Source organism: Zeugodacus cucurbitae, chromosome Y (genome assembly GCF_028554725.1).
Source record: "Zeugodacus cucurbitae isolate PBARC_wt_2022May chromosome Y, idZeuCucr1.2, whole genome shotgun sequence".
Classification (NCBI taxonomy): domain Eukaryota; kingdom Metazoa; phylum Arthropoda; class Insecta; order Diptera; family Tephritidae; genus Zeugodacus; species Zeugodacus cucurbitae.
In genome coordinates this window covers 1,130,019-1,156,023 of record NC_071673.1, presented here as the reverse complement: position 1 = coordinate 1,156,023, position 26,005 = coordinate 1,130,019, and the positions used below count along the sequence as shown (strand labels likewise).

General features: G+C 30.9%; 2 pseudogenes; both read left to right on the top strand.

Moving 5' to 3' along the window:
- The first annotated feature begins 2,651 nt into the window (after positions 1 to 2,651).
- LOC128923466 (uncharacterized) lies at positions 2,652 to 6,174 on the top strand (annotated as a pseudogene).
- A 4,360-nt stretch (positions 6,175 to 10,534) lies between these two features.
- LOC128923465 (uncharacterized) lies at positions 10,535 to 13,944 on the top strand (annotated as a pseudogene).
- Positions 13,945 to 26,005: the final 12,061 nt, after the last annotated feature.

Here is a 26,005-nt window from a genome sequence, read left to right as displayed (position 1 = left end):
ATTTACTTTAAATCATAAATTATATATATACTTAGATTTATATATAAAGTACACATTCTTGTATATTTTACATTGACAAATATAAAAATATAGCATATTTACTCAAAATAATTAAAATACAATAATAAAGCAAATGTATTATCAGATTTATATTTAGAGTTCAACTTCTTCAAAATATAGCATACTTACTCAAAATAACAAACATCAAAAACGTTATTTCATCGAAATCATTAATTATACAGTTTCTCAGATATATGTATAAAGTTCACATTCCTGTTAAATAAATATCGACAAATAGAACATTATATCACATATATTGACATATAGAACAATAGCATGTTTACATTTACTCAGATTTATGTTAGATGTTCACCTTTCTGTAAATTCACTTTCGATACAATATATATGTATTCAATTAATTTATACATTCACAAATAGAACAATATAGCATACATACTCACAATAACTCATTATGCAGTTTCTGTGATTTATATTTATGATTATTGTTCACTTTCTTATAGAACCATACATACAATTTATTCAAAAATTAATAACTTTACATCTGTATATATATTATGTTTAAGGTTCACTTTCTTGTAAATTTTACATTAACAAATAGAACAATGTCAAATTTAGTTAAAATCTTTAATATTACATTCTCTCAGGTAAGTTTTAAGTAGTCCTTCATGTAAATTCACTTTCAATACAATATAGATATGTATTCATTTAATTTATGTATTCACAAATAGAAAAATATAGCATACATACCCATAATAACTAATTATGCAGTTTCTAATATTTAATTTATTATAATTAGTGCATTTAGATCTCTACATGTTTATGATTATTGTTTACTTTCTTGTAGAACCATATTTAAAATTTATCCAAAAATTAATTACTTTACATCCCATACATATTATGTTCACATTCCTGTTAAATAAATATCGACAAATAGAACCTTATATCATATCTATTCAAACTTATTACCTAATAATAACTAATTATGAATTTTCTTATATTTAATTAATTAAAATTAGTGCATTTAGATCTCTACATGTTTATGATTATTGTTTACTTTCTTGTAGAACCATATTTAAAATTTATCCAAAAATTAATTACTTTACATCTCCATACATATTATGTTCACATTCCTGTTAAATAAATATCGACAAATAGAATCTTATACCACATCTATTCAAAATTATTACCAAATAAAAACTAATTATGCAATTTCTTATATTTAATTAATTAAAATTATTGCATTTAGATTTCTACATATTTATGATTATTGTTTACTTTCTTGTAGAACCATATATAAAATTGATTCAAAAATTAATAAGTTTACATCTGTATATATATTATGTTCACTGTTAAATAAATATCGACAAATAGAAACTTATGTATAATCCATTGACATTGACAAATAGAGCAACATTATATTTACTTAAAATCTTTTATTTTACATTTTCTCAGATTTTTGTGTGAAGTTCACCTTCCTGTAAATTCACTTCCGATACTATATAACTTATACATTCACAAATAGAACAACATACCATGAGTACTCACAATAACTAATTATGCAGTTTCTCAGACTTATATTTAAGATTATTGTTCACTTTCTTGTAGAACCATATATTCAACTTATTCTAAAATCAATAACTTTAGATTTGATAGCATATTTACTTAAAATCTTCAATTTCACATTTTCTCAGGTTTATGTTTGAAGTTCACCTTCCTGTATATGCTCAATATCATTAATTATGCATTTTCTTAGATTTATGTATAAAGTTCACGTTCTTGTAAAATAAATATCGACAAACAGAACCATGTATTAGAATTAAATAAAATCAAACATTTTACTTAACTTATAAACTTATATTATGTCATCGAAATCATTAATTATCCAGTTTCTCAGATGTATGTATAGAGTCCACATTCCTGTTAAATAAATATCGACATATAGAAGCTTATATAACATATATTGACATTGACAATTAGAACAATAGCATATTTACTTAAAATCTTTTAATTTACATTTCCTCAGATTTATGTTTGATGTTCACTTTCCTGTAAATTCACTTTCGATACAATATATATATATATATTCAATTAACTTATACATTCACAAATAGAACAATATACCATATGTCGTCGCACCCTAATGGTGTGTGGATATTGATATGCGTGTGAGTGAATGTGTACACAGTTTAGGGAATTTCATTAGAAGACTAAGTTCTTCAGTATTGCAACAACCGTTAATTGTGCTGTGATTGGTTGCTGCATGTTGTCACTTCAAGAAGTACCGATTTAGCGGGGCGACAGCGTGGCGCCGCTATTATCGAGTGTGGTTTTCTGTGTGTCGCTTCTTCAAGAAGTACCGTTTTATGGGGCGACAGCGTGGTGTCGCTATCGTCGAGCGTGGTTCGGTGGTAAGCACAAAAAGGAAGAAAACGACGTAGAGTGAGTCCTCTTGAGGACTTGGCATAGTGAAGTTGTGTTAATAATTCATATTGTAAAGTGCTATTAAAATATTGTGAAGTGAAACTGAAACCCGCTGCGCTACAACGATGTCTAACAAAGACATTAATATTCCGACATCAGAAGTGGAATCTGCCCATCTGCCTCAAGCATTGGATGGACCATGGTGAACTATGATGGAGTTGCAGAATCAAAATTTAATTGAACTTGTGCGGGCCATAAGAACAATGGTACCTGATGTGGGGCAGAGCAAATCAGTGCAACTGCCCAAATTCAATCCAGACAATGCAGGCGCCAACGCTTCATCGTGGTGTAATACGGCTGAAATAATCCTACAAGAAAATGTGTTAAAAGGCAGTGCGTTGGTTGTGGCTTTAAGTTCAGCAATGGAGGGAAGCGCTTCGCAATGGCTTTCGCATGTGTGCTACGCTGATATCACCTGGCTTGAGTTTAAAGAATTGTTTATACAACGCTTCAACACTATAGAAACACCAGCCGCCATGTTTCTTAATATGCTATCAAATCGACCGATAGCGAAAATCTGGCAATCCATGCAAGTCGCATGGTTACGGAACTAACAACGAAGTGGCGTCAATTGGAAACTGAAGAGATTGCTATGTCTGTGACCTTTGCGTTGTTGTCAAGCTTCGATAGCCGATTGCAGCGTTTAAGTTTCACATCAAATATTCGAACCAGAGGCGATTTACAGTCTGAATTAATAGCGTTCAAAAGGAAAAGTGGTGTTATGGAGCAAAAGCCCGAAATTAACGCAAAACGACAAAAACCATCATCAATAGAGTGTCATTTTTGCGGAAAATTGGGTCATAAAATGTTTGAATGCAGATTAAGAAAACAACAGAATCACTTTGCGAGCGACAAAACACGACATGGCAAACACGATGGTCACCGTGAAAAATCAAATGGAACTTGCTACAAGTGCGGAGAATTGGGTCACATATCTACCCAATGTACAAAGAAGGAAGTTCGTAAGAACACCGGGAACCGGGAAAAGCGAGTGGAACAGTGCAGCCTTGCAATACCTAAAGCATACTTGAACCACAGAGACCAAATTTTTGAAATCACCTTTGATTCTGGATCGGAATGTTCGTTAATGAAAGAAAAGCTAAGTATAAAATTTTCTGGTAAAAGATTCAATAACATTGTATGCTAAAAGGTATAGGCAGTAATGGAATATGTAGTACTGTACAAATATTAAGTAACGTAAAAATTGACGATATTTGTTTTGAAATTTTGTTTTATGTAATAGGCGATGATAATATGCAAAATGACATTCTCATTGGCCGTGAAATACTTAATCAGGGTTTTAATATTGTTATTTCATAAAACCAATTTAAAATTTCAAGAACCAAAATGGTTAATTTATGTACTGGCAGTGGGCCAGCCGATATTAATACTGAGCTTGAGGGGAAGACAAAATAAAACTACATTCATTGTTAGCAAAGTACTCAAATTCATTTATAACTGGTATCCCAAGCACAAAAGTCAGAATTGGTGAAATGAAAATTAGATTAATTGATCCAACAAAAACTGTACAAAGAAGGCCATATCGTTTAAGACCATGTGAGCGAGATTTAGTTCGAGAAAAATTAATGAATTACTAAAATGTAATATAATTAAGCCAGCTGTTCACCTTATGCTAGCCCTATACTATTGATTATGAAAAAAAATGGTTCAGACAGGCTTTGTGTTGACTATAGAGAGCTAAATTCAAATACAGTCGCTGATAAATACCCGTTACCACTTATACAAGATCAAATAAATAGACCTGGAGGAGCTAATTACTTTACATGTCTAGATATGGCCAGTGCATATTATCAAATTCCTTTACATTCAGGGTCTATTGAGTATACGGCGTTTGTAACGCCAGATGGCCAATACGAATTTTTATCTATGCCATTCGGGCTCAGAAACGCAAGGGGTATCGAGCAAATTCCTTTGTTCGTCCAAACCCACAGAAAATTGTACCGTTGACTGCTCTTCCGCCTCCACAGTCAATCACTTCACTCAGACAATTTATAGGCTTAGCGTCTTACTTCCGACAGTTTATTAAGGGATTTTCACAATTAATGAAACCGTTATACTTCTTAACTGCAGACAAAAATAAATTTACTTGGAAAACGGAATATGAACAGATACGGAAAAAGGTCATTGCCATTCTTACTGAAAAACCAGTTCTTGTTATATTTGACCCAATTTATGCAATCGAATTGCATACAGACGCAAGTTGTACTGGCTACGGTGCAATTTTATTACATAATATTTAATAACAAACCTCAAGTAATAGAATATTATAGCAAAACTACTTCACCCGCAGAATCAAGATATCACTCGTATGAGTTGGAAACCTTAGCTGTTGTAAACTCCATAAAACATTTTCGACATTATTTGTTGGGCAGGAACTTTATTGTTTATACTGACTTCACTCACTAAAAGCGTCAAAAAATAAACCAGATTTAACCCCCAGAGCACAACGATGGTGGGCTTATTTGCAATCATTCACATTCGATATTCAGTATAGAAAAGGAAAAAGAATGGCACATGTTGACTTTTTATCGAGAAATCCTCCTTTAACAAAGTCTACTTCGGTCACAAAATGAGTCGATGAGAAGAGAGTAAATTTAGCTGAAATTTCAAGCAACTGGCTTATTGCCGAACAGCGTCGAGATTCGGACTTTGTCGAAATTGTAACAAAATTAAAAGAGTTTTCTCTGCCTGAAGATATTGCGAAAACCTATGAATTGAGGGCGGGAGTTCTTCATCGAAAAATACAGAGAAATGGCAGAACACGTTATTTACCAGTGGTGCCACGAGCTTTTAGATGGTCTGTTATAAACCAAGTTCATGAGTCAATAATGCATTTAGGTTTTGATAAGACATTGGATAAAACTTACGACTTTTACTGGTTTGACAATATGTTAAAAACTTTGTTGACAACTGCATCACTTGGAAAATGTCAAATGTTCAGATCAGAAAATAAACTTGCATTTAATAGCCACTGGTGCAAGTCGAGCTAATGGTCAAGTGGAGCGAACCATGAGCACGTTAAAAAATATGTTAACGGCGATTGAAACTTGAACTCAGTTTTGGCAGGATGTGTTAGGAGAGGTGCAATTGGCAATCAATTGTACAACCAACCGCATTACGAAAGCATCCTTTAGAAATGTTGTTGGGAAAGGTAGCACGCCCATTAAGATTACTTCCCCCTAGTGACATAGAAAATGTTGTTGATCTGCCAAACGTAAGAGCGCAAGCTGCAAAGAAAGTGTTAGCCACTGCAGTTTATGATAAAAAACGATTTGATAAAAATAAGGCAAAAGTAGTTAGACACAAAGTTGGGGATTTTGTGTTACTTAAAAGTGAAGAAAGACATCGGCCAAGTTAAGTCCGAAATTCAAGGGGCCTTTTGAAATAGGAGAGATTCTAGAAGGTGACAGGTACATTTTGAAATCTTTAACCAATAAAAGGAATTATAAATATGCACACGAAGATTTAAGAAAGTTACCAGAGGCGCAAGTGCCTGAGGATGTTGTTGCAAGTAGAGAATCCGTTGCGAACGGAGAAGAGAGTGAAAATGAAAATATTGAAAGTATTGAGGGTGTTGAAGTTACTGAAGAAAATGAGAATGAAGATGTTGAGAATGTTGAAATGACTAAAGAGAGTGAAGTAAACGAATAACAAAATAATGACAAAATATAAGAAAGCCTGGCACATGTGCAAAACATACTAATGGTTGTTTTGATCATGGCGTGTGGCGCATTGGATATTATAATGTAAAACCTGTCTGTTTAATGATAATGTAAAAATGAGCTGTACTAAAGAAAAAGATTTTGTATTAGTTAAGAAGGAAACAGAAACATGAAGATGTAATTTGTCAATGGCAATTTGAATAAATTTTTGTAAGTTGATTGAATAATAACTTAGCATTTTTGTTAAAATTGCACGAGGTCGTGTAATGGTCAGGATGGCCGTGTCGGCGCACCCTAATGGTGTGTGGGTATTGATATGCGTGTGAGTGTATCTGTACACAGTTTAGGGAATTTCATTAGAAGACTAAGTTCTTCAGTATTGCAACAGCCGTTAATTGTGCTATGATTGGTTGCAGCATGTTGTCACTTCAAGAAGTACCGATTTAGCAGGGCGACAGCGTGGCGCCGCTATCATCGAGTGTGGTTGTCTGTATGTCGCTTCTTCAAAAAGTACCGTTTTAGCGGGGCGACAGCGTGGTGTCGCTATCGTCGAGCGTGGTTCGGTGGTAAGCACAAAAACGAAGAAAACGACGTAGAGTGAGTGGTCTTGAGGACGTGGCATAGTGAAGTTGTGTTAATAATTAATATTTTAAAATGCTATTAAAATATTGTAAAGTGTGAAGTGATTCCGAAACCCGCTGCGCTACAACGATGTCTAACATTAATATTCCGACACATACATACTCACAATAACTAATTATGCAGTTTCTCAGATTTATATATATGATTATTGTTCACTTTCTTGTAGAACCATATATAAAATTTATTCAAAAATTAATAACTTTACATCTGTATATATATTATGTTTAAGATTCACTTTCTTGTAAATTATACATTGACAAATAAAACAATAGCTTACTTAAAATCTTCAATTTTACATTTCCTCAAGTTCACCTTCCTGTAAGTTCATATTTAATACAATATATATATATTCAATTAACTTATGCATTCACAAATAGCATACAACAACTAATTATGCAGTTTCTCAGATTTATATTTATGATTATTGTTCACCATATATAAAATTTCACTTTCTTGTAAATTATACAATGACAAATACAACAATATAGCAAATTTATTAATTTCATTAAGTATTTCTGGTAAAATGAATATTGACAAACAGAACCATCTATTAAAATTATATAAAATCAAACATTTTACATCTCTTGATGTTTATGTTAAAGTTCACTTTCTTCTAAATTATACATTGACAAATTAAACAATATAGCACATTTACTTTAAATCATAAATTATATATATCCTTAGATTTAGATATAAAGTACACATTCTTGTAAAATACATATCGACAAATATAACCATATATCAAATTTATTTAATATCAATAACATTGTACACATTCTTGTAAATTATACATTGCCAAATAGAACAATAGCATATTTAATTAAAATCTTCAATTTCACATTTACTCAGGTTTATGTTGGAAGTTCACCTTCCTGTCATCAATTAATTATGCATTTTCTTAGATTTATGTTTTAAGTTCACAATCTTGTCATCAAAATCATTAATTTTTTAGTTTATCAGATTTATGTATAAAGTTCACATTCCTGTTAAATAAATATCGACAAATAGAACCTTATATCACATTTATTGACATTGACAAATAGAACAATAGCATATTTACTTAAAATCATTTATTTTCCATTTTCTCAAATTTATGTTTGAAGTTCACCTTCCTGTAAATTCACTTTCGATACTATATAAATTATACATTCACAAATAGAACAACATAGCGTACGTACTCACAATAACTAATTATGCAGTTTCTCAGATTTATATTTAAGATTATTGTTCACTTTCTTTTAGAACCATATATTCAATTTAATCTAAAATTAATAACTTTAGATTTGTATATATATTAAGCTTAAGGTTCACTTTCTTGTAAATTATACATTGCCAAATAAAACAATAGCATATTTAATTAAAATCTTCAATTTCACATTTACTCAGGTTTATGTTGGAAGTTCACCTTCCTGTTATCATTTAATTATGCATTTTCTTAGATTTATGTATTAAGTTCACATTCTTGTCATCAAAATCATTAATTTTTTAGTTTATCAGATTTATGTATAAAGTTCACATTCCTGTTAAATAAATATCGACAAATAGAACCTTATATCACATCTATTGACATTGACAAATAGAACAATAGCATATTTACTTAAAATCATTTATTTTACATTTTTTCAAATTTATGTTTGAAGTTCACCTTCCTGTAAATTCACTTCCGATACTATATAACTTATACATTCACAAATAGAACAACATAGCATAAGTACTCACAATAACTAATTATGCAGTTTCTCAGACTAATATTTATAATTATTGTTTACTTTCTTGTAGAACCATATATTCAACTTATTCTAAAATTAATAACTTTAGATTTGTATATATATTATGTTTAAGGTTCACTTTCTTGTAAATTATACATTGACAAATAGAACAATAGCATATTTACTTAAAATCTTCAATACATACAGATATTAATATTATGTTTAAGATTCACTTTCTTGTAAATTATACATTGAGGAATAGAATAATAGCATCTTTACCTAAAATCTTCAATTTCACATTTCTTCAAGTTCCCCTTCCTGTAGATTCATATTTAATGCAATATATATATATATTCAATTAACTTATACATTCACAAATAGCATACAAACTCACAACAACTAATTATGCAGTTTCTCAGATTTATATTTATGATTATTGTTCACTTTCTTGTAGAACCATATATAAAATTTCACTTCCTTGTAAATTATACAATGACAAATACAACAATATAGCAAAATTATTAATTTCATTAAGTATTTCTTGTAAAATGAATATTGACAAACAGAACCATCTATTAAAATTATATAAAATCAAACATTTTACATCTCTTGATGTTTATGTTAAAGTTCACTTTCTTCTAAATTATACATTGACAAATTAAACAATATAAGAAATTTACTTTAAATCATAAATTATAGATATACTTAGATTTATATTTAAAGTAAACATTCTTGTAAAATAAATATCGACAAATATAACCATATATCAAATTTATTTAATATCAATAACATTGTACACATTCTTGTAAATTATACATTGCCAAATAGAACAATAGCATATTTACTTAAAATCTTCAATTTCAAATTTTCTCAGGTTTATGTTTGTTTATGTTTATGTAATTATTATTTTTCTCATATTTAAGTTTAGCTTCTTTTATATAGGTATCATATTTATAAAAATCAATAATTTTATATCTGCTCAGGTTTATATTTAAAAGACACTTTCTTGTATATTTTACATTGACAAATAGAAAAATATAGCATATTTACTCAAAATAATTAAAATAAAATAATAAATGTAAAACGAAAATGTATTCTCAGATTTATATTTAGATTTCAACTTCTATATCAAAAATATAGCATACTTACTCAAAATAACTAACATCAAAAACGTTATGTCATCGAAATCATTAATTATCCAGTTTCTTTGATTTATGTATAAAGTTCACATTCCTGTTAAATAAATATCGACATATAGAACCTTATATCACATATATTGACATTGACAATTAGAACAATAGCATATTTACTTAAAATCTTTTAATTTACATTTCCTCAGATTTGTGTTTGATGTTCACTTTCCTGTAAATTCACTTTCCATACAATATATATATATATTCAATTAACTTATACATTCACAAATAGAACAATATACCATATGTCGTCGCACCCTAATGGTGTGTGGATATTGATATGCGTGTGAGTGTATGTGTACACAGTTCAGGGAATTTCATTAGAAGACTAAGTTCTTCAGTATTGCAACAACCGTTAGTTGTGCTGTGATTGATTGCTGCATGTTGTCACTTCAAGAAGTACCGATTTAGCGGGGCGACAGCGTGGCGCCGCTATCATCGAGTGTGGTTGTATGTGTCTCGCTTCTTCAAGAAGTACCGTTTTAGGGGGCGACAGCGTGGTGTCGCTATCGTCGAGCGTGGTTCAGTGGTAAGCACAAAAAGGAAGAAAACGACGTAGAGTCAGTCGTCTTGAGGACTTGGCATAGTGAAGTTGTGTTAATAATTCATATTGTAAAGTGCTATTAAAATATTGTGAAGTGAAACCGAAACCAGCTGCGCTACAACGATGTCTAACAAAGACATTAATATTCCGACATCAGAAGTGGAATCTGCCCATCTGCCTCAAGCATTGGATGGACCATGGTGAACTATGATGGAGTTGCAGAATTAAAATTTAATTGAACTTGTGCGGGCCATAAGAACAATGGTATCTGATGTGGGGCAGAGCAAATCAGTGCAACTGCCCAAATTCAATCCAGACAATGCAGGCGCCAACGCTTCATCGTGGTGTAATACGGCTGAAATAATCCTACAAGAAAATGTGTTAAAAGGCAGTGCGTTGGTTGTGGCTTTAAGTTCAGCAATGGAGGGAAGCGCTTCGCAATGGCTTTCGCATGTGTGCTACGCTGATATCACCTGGCTTGAGTTTAATTGTTTATACAACGCTTCAACACTATAGAAACACCAGCCGCCATGTTTCTTAATATGCTATCAAATCGACCGATAGCGAAAATCTGGCAATCCATGCGAGTCGCATGGTTACGGAACTAACAACGAAGTGGCGTCAATTGGAAACTGAAGAGATTGCTATGTCTGTGACCTTTGCGTTGTTGTCAAGCTTCGATAGCCGATTGCAGCGTTTTTTGTTTCACATCAAATATTCGAACCAGAGGCGATTTACAGTCTGAATTAATAGCGTTCAAAAGGAAAAGTGGTGTTATGGAGCAAAAGCCCGAAATTAATGCAAAACGACAAAAACCATCATCAATAGAGTGTCATTTTTGCGGAAAATTGGGTCATAAAATGTTTGAATGCAGATTAAGAAAACAACAGAATCACTTTGCGAGCGACAAAACACGACATGGCAAACACGATGGTCACCGTGAAAAATCAAATGTAACTTGCTACAAGTGCGGAGAATTGGGTCACATATCTACCCAATGTACAAAGAAGGAAGTTCGTAAGAACACCGCGAACCGGGAAAAGCGAGTGGAACAGTGCAGCGTTGCAATACCTAAAGGATACTTGAACCACAGAGACCAAATTTTTGAAATCACCTTTGATTCTGGATCGGAATGTTCGTTAATGAAAGAAAAGCTAAGTATAAAATTTTCTGGTAAAAGATTCAATAACATTGTATGCTAAAAGGTATAGGCAGTAATGGAATATGTAGTACTGTACAAATATTAAGTAACGTAAAAATTGACGATAATTGTATTGAAATTTTGTTTTATGTAATAGGCGATGATAATATGTAAAATGACATTGTCATTGGCCGTGAAATACTTAATCAGGGTTTTAATATTGTTATTTCATAAAACCAATTTAAAATTTCAAGAACCAAAATGGTTAATTTATGTACTGGCAGTGGGCCAGCCGATATTAATACTGAGCTTGAGGGGAAGACAAAATAAAACTACATTCATTGTTAGCAAAGTACTCAAATTCATTTATAACTGGTATCCCAAGCACAAAAGTCAGAATTGGTAAAAGAAGGCCATATCGTTTAAGTCCATGTGAGCGAGATTTAGTTCGAGAAAAAATTAATGAATTACTAAAATGTAATATAATTAGGCCAGCTGTTCACCTTATGCTAGCCCTATATTATTGATTATGAAAAAAAAAATGGTTCAGAAGGCTTTGTGTTGACTATAGAGAGCTAAATTCATATACAGTCGCTGATAAATACCCGTTACCACCTATACAAGATCAAATAAATAGACCTGGAGGAGCTAATTACTTTACATGTCTAGATATGGCCAGTGGATATTATCAAATTCCTTTACATTCAGTGTCTATTGAGTATACGGCGTTTGTAACGCCAGATGGCCAACACGAATTTTTATCTATGCCATTCGGGCTCAGAAACGCAAGGGGTATCGAGCAAATTCCTTTGTTCGTCCAAACCCACAGAAAATTGTACCGTTGACTGCTCTTCCGCTTCCACAGTCAATCACTTCACTCAGACAATTTATAGTGTTAGCGTCTTACTTCCGACAGTTTATTAAGGGATTTTCACAATTAATGAAACCGTTATACTTCTTAACTGCAGACAAAAATAAATTTATTTGGAAAACGGAACATGAACAGATACGGAAAAAGGTCATTGCCATTCTTACTGAAAAACCAGTTCTTTTTATCTTTGACTCAATTTATGCAATCGAATTGCATACAGACGCAAGTTGTACTGGCTACGGTGCAATTTTATTACATAATTTTTAATAACAAACCTCAAGTAATAGAATATTATAGCAAAACTACTTCACCCGCAGAATCAAGATATCACTCGTATGAGTTGGAAACCTTAGCTGTTGTAAACTCCATAAAACATTTTCGACATTATTTGTTGGGCAGGAACTTTATTGTTTATACTGACTTCAACTCACTAAAAGCGTCAAAAAATAAACAAGATTTAACCCCCAGAGCACAACGATGGTGGGCTTATTTGCAATCATTCACATTCGATATTCAGTATAGAAAAGGAAAAAGAATGGCACATGTTGACTTTTTATTGAGAAATCCTCCTTTAACAAAGTCTACTTCGATCACAAAATGAGTCGATGAGAAGAGAGTAAATTTAGCTGAAATTTCAAGCAACTGGCTTATTGCCGAACAGCGTCGATATTCGAACTTTGTCGAAATTGTAACAAAATTAAAAGAGTTTTCTCTGCCTGAAGATATTGCGAAAACCTATGAATTGAGGGCGGGAGTTCTTCATCGAAAAATACAGAGAAATGGCAGAACACGTTGTTTACCACGGTGCCACGAGCTTTTAGATGGTCTGTTATAAACCAAGTTCATGAGTCAATAATGCATTTAGGTTTTGATAAGACATTGGAAAAAACTTACGACTTTTACTGGTGTGACAATATGTCAAAATATGTTAAAAACTTTGTTGACAACTGCATCACTTGGAAAATGTCAAATGTTTAGATCAGAAAATAAACTTGCATTTAATAGCCACTGGTGCATGAGCACGTTAAAAAATATGTTAACGGCGATTGAAACTTGAACTCAGTTTTGGCAGGATGTGTTAGGAGAGGTGCTATTGGCAATCAATTGTACAACCAACCGCATTGCGAAAGCAAGTCCTTTAAAAATGTTGTTGGGAAAGGTAGCACACCCATTAAGATTACTTCCCCCTAGTGAAATAGAAAATGTTGTTGATCTGCCAAACGTAAGAGCGCAAGCGGCAAAGAAAGTGTTAGCAACTGCAGTTTATGATAAAACACGATTTGATAAAATAAGGCAAAAGTAGTTAGACACAAAGTTGGGGATTTTGTGTTACTTAAAAGTGAAGAAAGACATCAGGCCAAGTTAAGTCCGAAATTTAAGGGGCCTTTTGAAATAAGAGAGATTCTAGAAGGTGACAGGTACATTTTGAAATCTTTAACCAATAAAAGGAATTATAAATATGCACACGAAGATTTAAGAAAGTTACCAGAGGCGCAAGTGCCTGAGGATGTTGTTGCAAGTAGAGAATCCGTTGCGAACGGAGAAGAGAGTGAAAATGAAAATATTGAAAGTATTGAGGGTGTTGAAGTTACTGAAGAAAATGAGAATGAAGATGTTGAGAATGTTGAAATGACTAAAGAGAGTGAAGTAAACGAATAACAAAATAATGACAAAATATAAGAAAGCCTGGCACATGTGCAAAACATACTAATGTTTGTTTTGATCATGGCGTGTGGCGCATTGGATATTATAATGTAAAACCTGTCTGTTTAATGATAATGTAAAAATGAGCTGTACTAAAGAAAAAGATTTTGTATTAGTTAAGAAGGAAACAGAAACATGAAGATGTAATTTGTCAATGGCAATTTGAATAAATTTTTGTAAGTTGATTGAATAATAACTTAGCATTTTTGTTAAAATTGCACGAGGTCGTGTAATGGTCAGGATGGCCGTGTCGGCGCACCCTAATGGTGTGTGGTTATTGATATTTTTTTTTTTTTGATTTCGAAGGGGGAATCTTCCAAAGATACCGTCATTTTTACGGACAGTATGCACGATTCATAATGCTTGCTAGGGTACACCTCATTCGGGTCCACGCCCATTCGGACTTGCAGAGCACTACGCCTACGTACTAAACCCTTAACTTCGTCGCATTGCTTGAATAGACCCACGGAACTGCCGTTAGGCATTGCATCATGGGTCCAAGCTTAGCCATTTGGCTCGTCAAACATATTCTTTTTTTGGTCTACTCTTCGTTCCGTCGCCGGTTTTCGCTGCGTTGCCACTCTTTTCTTCTCAGCTCTTGTAGAGCTGACGCAGACCACATTTTCATCCTATCCCAAACCGGTTTTGATTGGATCATGTATTGTACAATGTTATCAGGAGTCACACTATCCGTTGTCAGTTTTTCTATGTCAGCTCTCTCCTTTTCGTATCTGGGGCAGTGAAAGAAGATGCGCAACGCATTCTCTTCATAGTTGTCGCAGAACGAACAGCTAGTCCCGTCGTCGTGTCCATATTTATGGAGATACTCTCTAAAGCAGCCATGACCCGTTAGTAATTGTGTCAGATAGAAATCGGTTTCCCCATGCTTCCTCTCTACCCACTCTTGCACACTTTTAATAAGCCTATGGGTCCACCTCCCACTTGCTGCCGCATCCCAACGTCTCTGCCATTCGATAAGACTCTTTTGTCTTTCGTTTTTCCGCTCATTGTCTGTAAGTCGTCTGCCTATAATTTTCGATCTGTCTAATATTCTTTTGAGTTCCATCGCCATTATATCTGGTGGGATGATACCCGCTACAACACAAGCCGCCTCGTGTGATACCGTACGAAACGCGCAAGAAACTCTGATAGCGCTAAGACGGATTACCGATTTCGCTTTCTTCGCATATGTTTTGTGCCTATAATTTTCGATCTGTCTAATACTCTTTTGAGTTCCATCGCCATTATATCTGGTGGGATGATACCCGCTACAACACAAGCCGCCTCGTGTGATACCGTACGAAACGCGCAAGAAACTCTGATAGCGCTAAGACGGATTACCGATTTCGCTTTCTTCGCATATGTTTTGTGCTGTAGGGCTAGTGCCCAGGATATTGATATGCGTGTGAGTGTATCTGTACACAGTTTAGGGAATTTCATTAGAAGACTAAGTTCTTCAGTATTGCAACAGCCGTTAATTGTGCTGTGATTGGTTGCAGCATGTTGTCACTTCAAAAAGTACCGATTTAGCGGGGCGACAGCGTGGCGCCGCTATCATCGAGTGTGGTTGTCTGTATGTCGCTTCTTCAAGAAGCACCGTTTTAGCGGGGCGACAGCGTGGTGTCGCTATCGTCGAGCGTGGTTCGGTGGTAAGCACAAAAACGAAGAAAACGACGTAGAGTGAGTCCTCTTGAGGACTTGGCATAGTGAAGTTGTGTTAATAATTAATATTTTAAAGTGCTTTTAAAATATTGTAAAGTGTGAAGTGATTCCAAAACCCGCTGCGCTACAACGATGTCTAACATTAATATTCCGACATATACATACTCACAATAACTAATTATGCAGTTTCTCAGATTTATATATATGATTATTGTTCACTTTCTTGTAGAACCATATATAAAATTTATTCAAAAATTAATAACTTTACATCTGTATATATATTATGTTTAAGATTCACTTTCTTGTAAATTATACATTGACATTGATGTTTATGATTATTGTTTACTTTCTTGTATAACCATATTTAAAATTTATCCAAAAATTAATTACTTTACATCTCCATACATATTATGTTGACATTCCTGTTAAATAAATATCGACAAATAGAACCTTATATCACATATATTCAAACTTATTACCTAATAATAACTAATTATGAAGTTTCTTATATTTAATTAATTAAAATTAGTGATTTAGATCTCTAACTAATTTTACCGAAACAGTATTATGATATCATAAAATCATATTTGTCAGATCGCTACTTCCGTGTTAAACAAGGAGAAGAGTATTATAGTCTTAAGAAAATAAAAGCAGGAGTTCCACATGGTAGTGTGTTGGGCCCTCTTCTTTATATTTTGTTCACGCATGACCTGCCAGTAGACTACAATTACGCAACAGCCACATTTGCAGATGATACCGCGTTGCTTGCTGTTGGTAGCAGTGAACATGAGTCAACTAATAATCTCCAAGAAGCTGTAAATAAAGTCCTACATTGGGCAAAGAAATGGCAGATAAAACTCAATGAAGCTAAGTCTGTACACATTGTTTTCACGTACAACAAAATACAGTACTTGCCAATTTTCATAGACGGTGTACGAATACCATACTACAACTCCGCTAAATACTTGGGAATGACACTTGACTCTAAGCTACGGTGGAAAATTCATGTAAAAAACAAACGGAAAGAACTAGACATGCGACTCAAGAATATTAATTGGCTAATTGTTAACAAATCAGTGTTATCCATCGAAAATAAGTTACTTATCTATAAACAAGTACTCTGACCGATATGGAGCTATGGTGCACAACTCTGGGGATGTACTAACGCAAATAATAAGAAAGTCATCCAACAATTCCAAAACAAAATACTAAGAGTTATTGTCAAAGCGCCTTGGTATTGTAGATGTGCTGACATAGAGCGCGATCTAAACTTAAACTCAGTTAACGCTGAAATATTAAAAATTGCAGCAACACATGAAGCCAGGTTGCTAATGCATTGTAACGAAGAAGTAGTCATGTTAACTTCTAGAGATGGACCACCAAGACGACTCAAACGCATAAAACCCAGCGATCTTTTAAACTAGCCAATACTCTCAGAGTATTTTTGTAATTTTGTAATATTTTATATCATACTCAAGTTGCTTGTTAGTCTTTCTTTTGTAAATATTTTAGAACTAGTTGCAATGTAAAATAAACAAAAAAAAAAAAATTTAGATCTCTACATGTTTATCTTTATTGTTTACTTTCTTGTTGAACCATATTTAAAATTTATCCAAAAATTAATTAATTTACATCTCCATACATATTATGTTCACATTCCTGTTAAATAAATATCGACAAATAGAACCTTATATCACATCTATTCAAACTTATTACCTAATAATAACTAATTATGCAATATCTTATATTTAATTAATTAAAATTATTGCATTTAGATTTCTACATGTTTATGATTATTGTTTACTTTCTTGTAGAACCATATATAAAATTGATTCAAAAATTAATAATTTTACATCTGTATATATATTACGTTCACTGTTAAATAAATATCGACAAATAGAAACTTATATATAATCCATTGACATTGACAAATAGAGCAACATCATATTTACTTAAAATCTTTTATTTTACATTTTCTCAGATTTTTGTTTGAAGTTCACCTTCATGTAAATTCACTTTCGATACGATATACATATTCAATTAACTTATACATTTGCAAAAAGAACAATATAGCATACATACTCACAATAACTAATTATGCAGTTTCTCAGATTTATATTTATGATTATTGTTCACTTTCTTGTAGAACCATATATTCAACTTATTCTAAAATTAATAACTTTAGATTTGTATATATATTATGTTTAAGGTTCACTTTCTTGTAAATTATACATTGCCAAATAGAACAATAGCATATTTACTTAAAATCTTCAATTTCACATTTTCTCAGGTTTATGATTGAAGTTCACCTTTCTGTATATGCTCAATATCACTAATTATGCATTTTCTTAGATTTATGTATTAAGTTCAATTTATTCACTTTCGATACTATAACTTATACATTCATAAATAGAACAACATAGCATACGTACTCACAATAACTAATTATGCAGTTTCTCAGATTTATATTTATGATTATTGTTCACTTTCTTGTAGAACCATATATTCAACTTATTCTAAAATTAACAGCTTTAGATTTGTATATATATTATGTTTAAGGTTCATTTTCTTGTAAATTATACATTGCCAAATAGAACAATAGCATATTTACTTAAAATCTTCAATTTCACATTTTCTCAGGTTTATGATTGAAGTTCACCTTTCTGTATATGCTCAATATCACTAATTATGCATTTTCTTAGATTTATGTGTTAAGTTCACATTCTTGTCATCAAAATCATTAATTTTCCAGTTTATCAGATTTATGTATAAAGTTCACATTCCTGTTAAATAAATATCGACAAATAGAACCTTATATCATATCTATTGACATTGACAAATAGAACAATAGCATATTTACTTAAAATCATTTATTTTACATTTTCTCAAATTTATGTTTGAAGTTCACCTTCCTGTAAATTCCCTTCCGATACTATATAACTTATACATTCACAAATAGAACAACATAGCATAAGTACTCACAATAACTAATTATGCAGTTTCTCAGACTTATATTTATAATTATTGTTCACTTTCTTGTAGAACCATATATTCAACTTATTCTAAAATTAATAACTTTAGATTTGTATATATATTATGTTTAAGGTTCACTTTCTTGTAAATTATACATTGCCAAATAGAACAATAGCATATTTAATTAAAATCTTCAATTTCACATTTACTCAGGTTTATGTTGGAAGTTCACCTTCCTGTCATCAATTAATTATGCATTTTCTTAGATTTATGTATTAAGTTCACATTCTTGTCATCAAAATCATTAATTTTTTAGTTTATCAGATTTATGTATAAAGTTCACATTCTGTTAAATAAATATCGACAAATAGAACCTTATATCACATCTATTGACATTGACAAATAGAACAATAGCATATTTACTTAAAATCATTTATTTTACATTTTCTCAAATTTATGTTTGAAGTTCACCTTCCTGTAAATTCCCTTCCGATACTATATAACTTATACATTCACAAATAGAACAACATAGCATAAGTACTCACAATAACTAATTATGCAGTTTCTCAGACCTATATTTATAATTATTGTTCACTTTCTTGTAGAACCATATATTCAACTTATTCTAAAATTAATAACTTTAGATTTGTATATATATTATGTTTAAGGTTCACTTTCTTGTATATTATACATTGCCAAATAGAACAATAGCATATTTACTTAAAATCTTCAATACATACAGATATTAATATTATGTTTAAGATTCACTTTCTTGTAAATTATACATTGAGAAATAGAATAATAGCATATTTACCTAAAATCTTCAATTTCACATTTCTTCAAGTTCTCCTTCCTGTAAATTCATATTTAATGCAATATATATATATTCAATTAACTTATACATTCACAAATAGCATACAAACTCACAACAACCAATTATGCAGTTTCTCAGATTTATATTTATGATTATTGTTCACTTTCTTGTAGAACCATATATAAAATTTCACTTCCTTGTAAATTATACAATGACAAATACAACAATATAGCAAAATTATTAATTTCATTAAGTATTTCTTGTAAAATGAATATTGACAAACAGAACCATCTATTAAAATTATATAAAATCAAACATTTTACATCTCTTGATGTTTATGTTAAAGTTCACTTTCTTCTAAATTATACATTGACAAATTAAACAATATAAGAAATTTACTTTAAATCATAAATTATATATATACTTAGATTTATATATAAAGTACACATTCTTGTAAAATAAATATCGACAAATATAACCATATATCAAATTTATTTAATATCAATAACATTGTACACATTCTTGTAAATTATACATTGCCAAATAGAACAATAGCATATTTACTTAATATCTTCAATTTCAAATTTTCTCAGGTTTATGTTTGTTTATGTTTATGTAATTATTATTTTTTTCATATTGGAGTTAACCTTCTTGTATATAGGTATCATATTTATAAAAATCAATAATTTTATATCTGCTCAGGTTTATATTTAAAAGACACTTTCTTGTATATTTTACATTGACAAATATAAAAATATAGCATATTTACTCAAAATAATTAAAATACAATAATAAAGCAAATGTATTATCAGATTTATATTTAGAGTTCAACTTCTTCAAAATATAACATACTTACTCAAAATAACAAACATCAAAAACGTTATTTCATCGAAATCATTAATTTTCCAGTTTATCAGATTTATGTATAAAGTTCACATTCCTGTTAAATAAATATCGACAAATAGAACCTTATATCATATCTATTGACATTGACAAATAGAACAATAGCATATTTACTTAAAATCATTTATTTTACATTTTCTCAAATTTATGTTTGAAGTTCACCTTCCTGTAAATTCACTTTCGATACTATATAACTTATACATTCACAAATAGAACAACATAGCATACGTACTCACAATAACTAATTATGCAGTTTCTCAGATTTATATTTATGATTATTGTTCACTTTCTTGTAGAACCATATATTCAACTTATTCTAAAATTAACAACTTTAGATTTGTATACATATTATGTTTAAGGTTCATTTTCTTGTAAATTATACATTGCCAAATAGAACAATAGCATATTTATTTAAAATCTTCAATTTCACATTTTCTCAGGTTTATGATTGAAGTTCACCTTTCTGTATATGCTCAATATCACTAATTATGCATTTTCTTAGATTTATGTGTTAAGTTCACATTCTTGTCATCAAAATCATTAATTTTCCAGTTTATCAGAGTTATGTATAAAGTTACATTCCTGTTAAATAAATATCGACAAATAGAACCTTATATCATATCTATTGACATTGACAAATTGAACAATAGCATATTTACTTAAAATCATTTATTTTACATTTTCTCAAATTTATGTTTGAAGTTCACCTTCCTGTAAATTCACTTTCGATACTATATAACTTATACATTCACAAATAGAACAACATAGCATACGTATTCACAATAACTAATTATGCAGTTTCTCAGATTTATATTTATGATTATTGTTCACTTTCTTTTAGAACCATATATTCAATTTATTCTAAAATTAATAACTTTAGATTTGTATATATATTAAGTTTAAGGTTCCCTTTCTTGTAAATTATACATTGCCAAATAGAACAATAGCATATTTAATTAAAATCTTCAATTTCACATTTACTCAGGTTTATGTTGGAAGTTCACCTTCCTGTCATCAATTAATTATGCATTTTCTTAGATTTATGTATTAAGTTCACATTCTTGTCATCAAAATCATTAATTTTTTAGTTTATCAGATTTATGTATAAAGTTCACATTCTGTTAAATAAATATCGACAAATAGAACCTTATATCACATCTATTGACATTGACAAATAGAACAATAGCATATTTACTTAAAATCATTTATTTTACATTTTCTCAAATTTATGTTTGAAGTTCACCTTCCTGTAAATTCCCTTCCGATACTATATAACTTATACATTCACAAATAGAACAACATAGCATAAGTACTCACAATAACTAATTATGCAGTTTCTCAGACTTATATTTATAATTATTGTTCACTTTCTTGTAGAACCATATATTCAACTTATTCTAAAATTAATAACTTTAGATTTGTATATATATTATGTTAAAGGTTCACTTTCTTGTATATTATACATTGCCAAAGAAATTTACTTTAAATCATAAATTATATATATACTTAGATTTATATATAAAGTACACATTCTTGTATATTTTACATTGACAAATATAAAAATATAGCATATTTACTCAAAATAATTAAAATACAATAATAAAGCAAATGTATTATCAGATTTATATTTAGAGTTCAACTTCTTCAAAATATAGCATACTTACTCAAAATAACAAACATCAAAAACGTTATTTCATCGAAATCATTAATTATACAGTTTCTCAGATATATGTATAAAGTTCACATTCCTGTTAAATAAATATCGACAAATAGAACATTATATCACATATATTGACATATAGAACAATAGCATGTTTACATTTACTCAGATTTATGTTAGATGTTCACCTTTCTATAAATTCACTTTCGATACAATATATATGTATTCAATTAATTTATAAATTCACAAATAGAACAATATAGCATACATACTCACAATAACTAATTATGCAGTTTCTGTGATTTATATTTATGATTATTGTTCACTTTCTTATAGAACCATACATACAATTTATTCAAAAATTAATAACTTTACATCTGTATATATATTATGTTTAAGGTTCACTTTCTTGTAAATTTTACATTAACAAATAGAACAATGTCAAATTTAGTTAAAATCTTTAATATTACATTCTCTCAGGTAAGTTTTAAGTAGTCCTTCACGTAAATTCACTTTCAATACAATATATATATGTATTCATTTAATTTATGCATTCACAAATAGAAAAATATAGCATACATACCCATAATAACTAATTATGCAGTTTCTAATATTTAATTTATTATAATTAGTGCATTTAGATCTCTACATGTTTATGATTATTGTTTACTTTCTTGTAGAAACATATTTAAAATTTATCCAAAAATTAATTACTTTACATCCCATACATATTATGTTCACATTCCTGTTAAATAAATATCGACAAATAGAACCTTATATCATATCTATTCAAACTTATTACCTAATAATAACTAATTATGAATTTTCTTATATTTAATTAATTAAAATTATTGCATTTAGATCTCTACATGTTTATGATTATTGTTTACTTTCTTGTAGAACCATATTTAAAATTTATCCAAAAATTAATTACTTTACATCTCCATACATATTATGTTCACATTCCTGTTAAATAAATATCGACAATTAGAATCTTATACCACATCTCTTCAAAATTATTACCAAATAAAAACTAATTATGCAATTTCTTATATTTAATTAATTAAAATTATTGCATTTAGATTTCTACATGTTTATGATTATTGTTTACTTTCTTGTAGAACCATATATAAAATTGATTCAAAAATTAATAAGTTTACATCTGTATATATATTATGTTCACTGTTAAATAAATATCGACAAATAGAAACTTATGTATAATCCATTGACATTGACAAATAGAGCAACATTATATTTACTTAAAATCTTTTATTTTACATTTTCTCAGATTTTTGTGTGAAGTTCACCTTCCTGTAAATTCACTTCCGATACTATATAACTTATACATTCACAAATAGAACAACATACCATGAGTACTCACAATAACTAATTATGCAGTTTCTCAGACTTATATTTAAGATTATTGTTCACTTTCTTGTAGAACCATATATTCAACTTATTCTAAAATCAATAACTTTAGATTTGATAGCATATTTACTTAAAATCTTCAATTTCACATTTTCTCAGGTTTATGTTTGAAGTTCACCTTCCTGTATATGCTCAATATCATTAATTATGCATTTTCTTAGATTTATGTATAAAGTTCACGTTCTTGTAAAATAAATATCGACAAACAGAACCATGTATTAGAATTAAATAAAATCAAACATTTTACTTAACTTATAAACTTATATTATGTCATCGAAATCATTAATTATCCAGTTTCTCAGATGTATGTATAGAGTCCACATTCCTGTTAAATAAATATCGACATATAGAAGCTTATATAACATATATTGACATTGACAATTAGAACAATAGCATATTTACTTAAAATCTTTTAATTTACATTTCCTCAGATTTATGTTTGATGTTCACTTTCCTGTAAATTCACTTTCGATACAATATATATATATATATATTCAATTAACTTATACATTCACAAATAGAACAATATACCATATGTCGTCGCACCCTAATGGTGTGTGGATATTGATATGCGTGTGAGTGAATGTGTACACAGTTTAGGGAATTTCATTAGAAGACTAAGTTCTTCAGTATTGCAACAACCGTTAATTGTGCTGTGATTGGTTGCTGCATGTTGTCACTTCAAGAAGTACCGATTTAGCGGGGCGACAGCGTGGCGCCGCTATCATCGAGTGTGGTTGTCTGTATGTCGCTTCTTCAAAAAGTACCGTTTTAGCGGGGCGACAGCGTGGTGTCGCTATCGTCGAGCGTGGTTCGGTGGTAAGCACAAAAAGGAAGAAAACGACGTAGAGTGAGTCCTCTTGAGGACTTGGCATAGTGAAGTTGTGTTAATAATTCATATTGTAAAGTGCTATTAAAATATTGTGAAGTGAAACTGAAACCCGCTGCGCTACAACGATGTCTAACAAAGACATTAATATTCCGACATCAGAAGTGGAATCTGCCCATCTGCCTCAAGCATTGGATGGACCATGGTGAACTATGATGGAGTTGCAGAATCAAAATTTAATTGAACTTGTGCGGGCCATAAGAACAATGGTACCTGATGTGGGGCAGAGCAAATCAGTGCAACTGCCCAAATTCAATCCAGACAATGCAGGCGCCAACGCTTCATCGTGGTGTAATACGGCTGAAATAATCCTACAAGAAAATGTGTTAAAAGGCAGTGCGTTGGTTGTGGCTTTAAGTTCAGCAATGGAGGGAAGCGCTTCGCAATGGCTTTCGCATGTGTGCTACGCTGATATCACCTGGCTTGAGTTTAAAGAATTGTTTATACAACGCTTCAACACTATAGAAACACCAGCCGCCATGTTTCTTAATATGCTATCAAATCGACCGATAGCGAAAATCTGGCAATCCATGCAAGTCGCATGGTTACGGAATTAACAACGAAGTGGCGTCAATTGGAAACTGAAGAGATTGCTATGTCTGTGACCTTTGCGTTGTTGTCAAGCTTCGATAGCCGATTGCAGCGTTTAAGTTTCACATCAAATATTCGAACCAGAGGCGATTTACAGTCTGAATTAATAGCGTTCAAAAGGAAAAGTGGTGTTATGGAGCAAAAGCCCGAAATTAACGCAAAACGACAAAAACCATCATCAATAGAGTGTCATTTTTGCGGAAAATTGGGTCATAAAATGTTTGAATGCAGATTAAGAAAACAACAGAATCACTTTGCGAGCGACAAAACACGACATGGCAAACACGATGGTCACCGTGAAAAATCAAATGGAACTTGCTACAAGTGCGGAGAATTGGGTCACATATCTACCCAATGTACAAAGAAGGAAGTTCGTAAGAACACCGGGAACCGGGAAAAGCGAGTGGAACAGTGCAGCCTTGCAATACCTAAAGCATACTTGAACCACAGAGACCAAATTTTTGAAATCACCTTTGATTCTGGATCGGAATGTTCGTTAATGAAAGAAAAGCTAAGTATAAAATTTTCTGGTAAAAGATTCAATAACATTGTATGCTAAAAGGTATAGGCAGTAATGGAATATGTAGTACTGTACAAATATTAAGTAACGTAAAAATTGACGATATTTGTTTTGAAATTTTGTTTTATGTAATAGGCGATGATAATATGCAAAATGACATTGTCATTGGCCGTGAAATACTTAATCAGGGTTTTAATATTGTTATTTCATAAAACCAATTTAAAATTTCAAGAACCAAAATGGTTAATTTATGTACTAGCAGTGGGCCAGCCGATATTAATACTGAGCTTGAGGGGAAGACAAAATAAAACTACATTCATTGTTAGCAAAGTACTCAAATTCATTTATAACTGGTATCCCAAGCACAAAAGTCAGAATTGGTGAAATGAAAATTAGATTAATTGATCCAACAAAAACTGTACAAAGAAGGCCATATCGTTTAAGACCATGTGAGCGAGATTTAGTTCAAGAAAAAATTAATGAATTACTAAAATGTAATATAATTAAGCCAGCTGTTCACCTTATGCTAGCCCTATACTATTGATTATGAAAAAAAAATGGTTCAGAAGGCCTTGT